Below are 7,480 nucleotides of genomic sequence, written 5' to 3' on the forward strand. Positions count from 1 at the left end.
AGTATTTTCATGTGTGCACCTGGCTTTGTGCTTGAACCTAATAACAGGGCTGGCAGTCATCACTAATATTATTTGAGCACTTTCTGTATGTCAGGCACTACCCTAAGCAATTTACATGCATTATTTAATCTCTCTATGAGGGGGGTTGCCAGTTTTACCCTGTTGGACAGATGAGGAAATGAAAGTTCAGATCGTAAAGTAGCTAATCTGCAGTTGAGCTTGGATTCAAACTCTGGAGCAGCTTCAGAGCTCATGTCCTCAACCCCTGTGCTCTGGCCCTTCCAGGTATATAAAGTGCCTTAGTGATCTCTTCATGACTGTAATCCTGTGTAAGGTGGATGGGGTTGGACTGGGGGTCTTAGGGTTTCCCCTGATCACCTTAGTGAGGTTCAATGTCTTCTCTCTCTAAGTTTGTCTGAGTAGACCAACCTGGAAATGGATGGGACAGTGTGGAGGGCATGAAGCCCAAAGAGTCTCCCATTCTTGAAGGGACTCAAGTTTAGCTTTACTTTCAATGGGGCTATCTGTTCAGGCTCAAAGATTGACTAATCAGAATCTGGCACTTAAAATATTCTATGAATCTGGCTCCCTTCCCCTTTAAAAACATACCTGGGTAAAAGAGAAAGCAAAGGGCCTGGGTCCTACTCTCCTGCAGAGCCTCTGGTCCTGCCTTCCTCTTCTCTGCCTGGCCCTCAGTCCTCATGATGCCTCTTATCTCCTCTCTCTACCTTGTTTATCTCTGTTCCCTCCTCAGCTTCTTTCCTTCTCTTCCCTGGTCCCTCTGAGATGCGTCTTATCTCCCTTCAGCAGTTCCATCAACAAAGTCCTATCATTTTTTCCTCCTGCTTCAGGATGCCTGGAATCATTTTAATCTGTTCCTCCGAGCTTTGGTTTTCAATCTCCTCCCAAACTTAATCTCAGACCCTTCTTCACTTAGATGAAAAAAAAGGCCAGAACGAGATTACATTACCTGACAAAACCTTCTGGCTCGGGGATCAAGATGATTAGAAAAGACAGCAGAATCTTTCTTACTTTACTACCATGCCTTTGGTATGTTGTGCTGAGAAAAGTTTTTTAATTAACCAAAGTCTCACCATCAATTAATGCTACAACCTCCACGACTAGCCCCCTGCTTTTTTTTTTTTTTTTTTTTAATTTAAACTATTGTTGAAAATTTTGTAACATGTTGGTGTATGGAAAGAACTGAGCTCTCTGGGTCAAACTGGCCTAGAACCTGAAGCTGTTCTTGCCCACCTGGGTGGCCCAGGACAAGTTGCTTTGGCTTCTCTTAGTCTCAGCTTTATCATTTATAAACATGGAATAGTAACAGGACCCTCATAAGTAAGCATTCAATGTAGCAATGCCAGTAAAGCAGTTGGTACAGTGCTTGGCACAGGGTAGGTGCTCTAAGACTAGCAGGCACTGTTGTTAGTGCACTCTGCAGCCCCGGCAAGTTTAGAGTTACCTGTCTATGTTAGTTGAGAGTTGCTGGCAGGACCTGCAGAGTCCCCCAGGAAGGTACCTACAGCGCAATTGGAGAACAGGCATGTCGAAACTGTGGGCTTCTGGTCTATCTCAGAAGCTGCACATATGTCCCCTGATCTGGGGTTCTCATACTTTAGACACCCTAAGACCCATCTGAGAACATGTTAAAATGCATATACCTGGGTTCAACCCCCAGAGATGCAGATTCAGTGACTTGGAATTGGGGCCCTACTACCTGAATTTTTTATGACTGTGGTAGAGTTCTGAAGCAGTTCTGAAGCAGGGAGCAGTGGACCCTCTGAGAGTATGGTTCAGAGGCTCACATTCAAACAGTGCTCATGGCAGCTAGCCTGGTTGCTAATCACTCTGTCCTGCCACCTTCCTCGATTCTGATCCTGCTTTACCTTTGTCTTTGGACCCTGGTCTCAGCTCCAGTTTTGCTCTGATTTTGTTCTTTCTTGGTTCACCGTGGTCAACCCCAGGGCATTCTTACCCTCTGGTTCTTAGCCTCAGCTTCCCCCACCTGCCCGAGGTCTGGCTCTGGCTGAATCCTGCATTACATGCTAAATTGTTCCTGAGTGATGCCATCACTCACTCCTACAGCTTCTGTGCGCCAGTTACGGTTATCATTCGCCATCCTCCCCTGCCTTTCATTCATGCCTTTGGTACCAGACACCCCTTTGGACTTCCAATGTGATGAAGAATCTAGGAAGATGGCAAGGGCACCATTTTGAATTTGAATTATGATTTTAAAACACCGGGAATGTGGAGAGTGGACCATGTACTGAATTTTTATTGCCCTTAAAATATATGCTGGGCTATTTTTTATTTCAATTTTAAATCCATCTCATATATCTTGGTTCATGTGGGGGTTTTCCACCCCTGCGAAATGATGAAGAATATAAGAAGTATGCTCTGAAAAAAAAAAAAAAGAAAAATGCTCTGGTTTCTATCTGGATTTCTTCTCCTTTCTGAATTGTGGCTATATTAGATAGATAAATAGATAATTTTTAAAACTATGGATATATAAGAAAAAACATGAAATTCACCATTTTAACCACTTTCAGTGTACGACTCAGTGGTATTAATTACATTTATAATGTTGTATAACCATCACCATGATCTATTTCCAAAATTTTTTCATCATCCCAAACAAAACCTCCGTAATTATTAAGCAATAACTCTCTATTCGCCCTTCCCTCAGCCCCTGGTAACTACCATTCTACTTTCTGTCTCTATGAATTTGCCTCTTCTAGATATTTCATGTAAGTGGAATTAAATCCTATTTGTCCATTTATGTATGGCTTATTTCACACGGCATAATGTTTCCAAGGTTTGTCTGCGTCGTAGCATGTATCAGAACCCCATTCCTTTTGTAAGGATGAATAACATCCCCATTGTATGCATATACCACATTTTGTTTATCCATTTATCCGTTGATGGACAACTGGGTTGTTTCCATGTTTTGGTTGTTGCGAATAATGCTGCAGCAAACATTGGCATACAAGTATTTGTTCAAGTCTCTGCTTTTGAATTTTGTGGCATATATGCCCAAGAGTGGAATTACTGGGTCATATGGTAATGCTACATATTTAGTTTTTTGAAGAGCCACCACGCTGTTTTCCACAGTGGCTACCTTTTAAAATTCCCACTAGCAGTGTATGAGGGTTACAATTTTTCTGTATCCTCACCAACACTTGTTATTCACCTGTTTAAAAAACCTTATAGCCATCCTAGTCGGTATGAAGTGGAATCTCCTGGTTTTGATTTACACTTCACTAATGACTAATAGCGTAGAACATCTTTTCATGTGCTTATTTGGTCATTTGTATATATTCTGTGAACATTCAAGCCCTTTGCTCATTTTTAAATTGGGTTGTTTGTCTTTTTGTTGTGAGTTGTGGGAGTTCTTTATATATTCTGGATATCGATTTCTTATCAGTTATATGATAGGAAAATCTCTCCCATTCTATAGGTTGTCTTTTGATTTCTTGATAATGTCCTTTGCACAAAAGTTTTTAATTTTAATGAAGTCCATTTTATGTATTTTTCCTTTTGTTGCTTATTACCTTAGTGTCATATCTAAGAATCTATTTCTAAATACAAAGTCATGAAAATATACCTCTATGTTTTCTTCTTTTTTTTTTTTAACGTTTATTTTTTTATTATTGAGAGACAGAGAGAGACAGAGCATGAGCATGGGAGGGGCAGAGAGAGGAGGAGACACAGAATCTGAAGGAGGCTCCAGGCTCTGAGCTGTTAGCACAGAGCCCGACGCAGGGCTCCAACTCACAAACACAGTGAGATCATGACCTGAGCTGAAGTCAGACGCTTAACTGACTGAACCACCCAGGCGCCCCACCTCTATGTTTTTTTCTAAGAGTGTTTTGGTTTAGTCTTATAGGTCATTGATTCATTTTTTTCATGTTTATTTATTTATTTTGAGACAGAGAAAAAGAGAGAGAGAGAGAGAGAGAGAGAGAGAGAGAGCATGAGCAGGGTGAAGGAAGGGAAAAGAGAGAGGGAGAGAGAGGATCCCAAGCAGGCTCCACACTGTCAGCACAGATCTTGATGTGGGGCTCAATCTCAGGAACCACGATACCATGACCTGAACTGAAATCAAGTGTCGGATGCTTAACCGACTGAGCCACCCAGACACCCCAAGTCATTGGTTCATTTTGACTTGTTTATGATGTGAGGTAGGGAGTCCAACTTTACTCTTTTTGAATGTGAAAATCCAGTTTTGCTGGCACCATTTATTGAAGAGATGCTCCTTTTCTCCATTGAATGGACCTGAAACTCAAGCTTAACTTTATTTCTCTGAAAATATGAAGCATGTTTGTCTGAAAATTCCACTCCTTTGGGTCTTTTGGGCTGTGTTTCTGTTGTCCTTTGTCTCTGCATGTTCTTGCTCATGGTGTCTTAATTTCTTGTGTGCCTGGCTACCTTGATTGTATAAAGGTTATTGCACTTGAAAATTATTTGCAGGAATAATTTGAGTCCCAGCATAATGTGATTTACTCCAGAAAGAACTTGCATTTGCTTCTGCCAGGTGCTTTTGTGTGTCATCAGTCTCAGACCACCAAAACTCTAGTTTACTGTTCATGGTTCCATGGTTTACTTAGATGACTTGAAGCCAGGTTGCAAGTTCATGAGAGACCAGAGTTACTACTGGTTCACCTTTAACCTGAGGGGACAGCCCTTTTTGACCTAGCTAATGCTAAGTAGTGGTTCATCAAAGTCCCTAACTTTGTGAGTTCCAAACTTTGACACTTTAAAAAAGATTTTTTTAAGCTTATTTATTTATTTTGAGAGACACAGAGACAGTGTAAATGGGGGAGGTGCATAGAGAGAGGGAAGGAGAGGATCACAAGCAGGCTTTGTGCTGCTAGCACAGAGCCTGATGTGGAGCTCGAACTCATGAAACTGAGAGGTCATGACCTGAGCCAAAATCAAGAGTCAGTTCCTTAACCGACTGAGCCACCCAGATGCCCCTAAAGCTTGACACTTTTCATCTAACTTCATGAGGTAGCCAAAACCACCATTCAACTTTGCAGATATTCCTTCCAGATTAGAAAACACTTTCAAAACAAAGGCAACTTTGAGTTCTAGACTTACCTTTCTGATTTAGCATTTTCTTTGGGTTGAGTCCTAGTGATTTGTCATTATTTTGTTAGCTTTTTGACATATTAAAGAACACTGAAAAATATTTTGTTGAGGCTTCTGTGTCTTCAATGATTAGTCTAAATTACCTAATCAACATGGTCAGTACCAATTGTTCTTGAAAATGTCTATTTTCCCAATAGCCTTGCCAATGCTAATCATTATCAAATTATTAATAAAACCATTTTCTTTGAAACAAAGATGAATACAACAAAAAATATTTAGTTCCATGATACAATTAGTGTCTTGTAAGTGTCAATAAGATTAGTGTCTACTTAATAGCCTGCATTGAATTGTTTCCAATCCCAAAAGTATACTTCCTGGTATGTACATTTAACCTGGAGGAGAACAGACCAAGGGAGATTTGATGTCCGTGTACAAATGGTTGAGGAACTGCCACTGGAAAGAGGAAGTAGTCTTGTTCTATGTTACTCCAGAAGGCAAATTTAGGACTGGGAATTTTAAATTCTAAAAATCAGTTTCTAAGCAAAGGAACGCTTTGCCAGAATAATTTAGAATATTGCGGTGAGTAGGATTTTGGTTACCTAACATTCATTTGCTCTGCCTTTCATTTTGGACTGATTTCTTTGATACTTCTCTTCTGCCCTTTAATTATTTGTAGTTCCCTTGCACCTGACTCATCCCCTATCCAACCATGGCATGTAAACTGAGCCTGGAGAATCAGAGCACTACATCACCCTACTCCACAATAACGGGTCCCTACCCACAATAACTCCACCCTACTCCGACCACAATAACGGGTCGGTCAGGGATGTGCACAAGGCCCAAGTGATGCCAACTGGAGCCAAAAAGACCTGATTCTAAGACTTTTGTTTCCGTTATGCAGGATGTAGATCTTTTCCTGCTACGAGAGAATAGGTGGCCACTGTTTTGCCACCACAAAGGGAGACTATTCAAGAGGAAGTGGAACCCAGATAGGGGAATAAAAAACAAACCCTGGTGATATTGGTTGAGTCCTGATCATGCCAAGACTAAAAGTATAAAGCTAAAAGTAAAAGCTAAACGTTTAGTATGAACTTAAAAGACTGTTCATGCTGTGTGATGAGAGGAAATAAATTGCCATTTTGCTTAAGCTAGCTTGATTTGGGCTTTCTGCTCTTGAAATGTTAAGAGTTTTAACTCAAATGGGTAGTAAACTCCTCATTAACAGTAGTGTTTATGCAGAAGAGGATGACCAGCCTTTGGAGTAGTTTTGGAGGGGACACCAGAATATCTGGAAAGTTGGCTTTGAGGACTTCCAACTTGAAGTTCTTGGTTTCTCCAAAAGTCTCCTTTACTTGGTGTTTTGTTCTGCCCAGGAGACCTGGTAAGTTCAAAGAGAATCCAAAAACACTGTGTTGGCCATCCCTCAGGGCCAAGCAATACAGAAGTTAATACATGTCCAGGCCTGGGATGCATATTTAATGGACAAATCCATAATGTTGAATCCCAGAATGAATGATTTAGAGTTGGATTATTCACTTTGCACTAAATTAAGTTGTCTTATTTAGCCAAAACAAGACTTCCTGACAGGATTTTCGTCATAACCTTGGCTGAGTAATGAGTTTCTTTGCCAGGATGAATTATTGATTAGACCTTTGTATCATCTGCCTGGCAGATGAAGGAAAACTATTTAATTTTAAAGATGTTTGTATTCAGATGTATATGCAGAAAAGAAGTTTTGAGCACTGTACTTTAATGCTCCATCACTTAATCTTCCCAGGATTATTTATGGAACAGGATCCGAGTTATATGACAGTGTCGGGTTATTTTTAGGCCCAAATAACTAATACTCCCCATCTGTGGATGTAAATGTTTTCTCTCCTTTTGTTGTTATAATTCTATGTGTTTAGATCCAGGTGTTTAATTTATTTTAAGAAATGGGGAAATTTCTTTCCAAGCCAACTGAAACACCAAGTTCTTAATGATGATGACTTACATTTTTATGATGTGTTGAATTTTGTCAAATGTTTTCACCTCAACTTCGTCAATGTATTATAGTTAATTAGGACTTAGAATGCACCACACACATTGCTAGGAGCATTACATGGATTATATTATTTAATTTTCACAAAACCTTACAAACTAGCTGCTATTATCATCTCCATTTTATAGATAAAGAAATTGAAATGTTGGCAGGTCACAAGCTCGCCCAGAGTTAGAGTCAGAGTGTTAACCCAGATGTTCTGACCCTGGAGCTGAAGCTTTTAAACCATATCCTAAGTAATATATCGCATGGCTACTGAAAATGTAATATCACTATCTGCATGGGATGCCACATCTTTTCAGCACCACATGGCAAAGGACATCGCTACTTTATGGTTTATCTCCA

The sequence above is a fragment of the Panthera leo genome, chromosome A1 (assembly GCF_018350215.1).
Source record: "Panthera leo isolate Ple1 chromosome A1, P.leo_Ple1_pat1.1, whole genome shotgun sequence".
NCBI lineage: Eukaryota > Metazoa > Chordata > Mammalia > Carnivora > Felidae > Panthera > Panthera leo.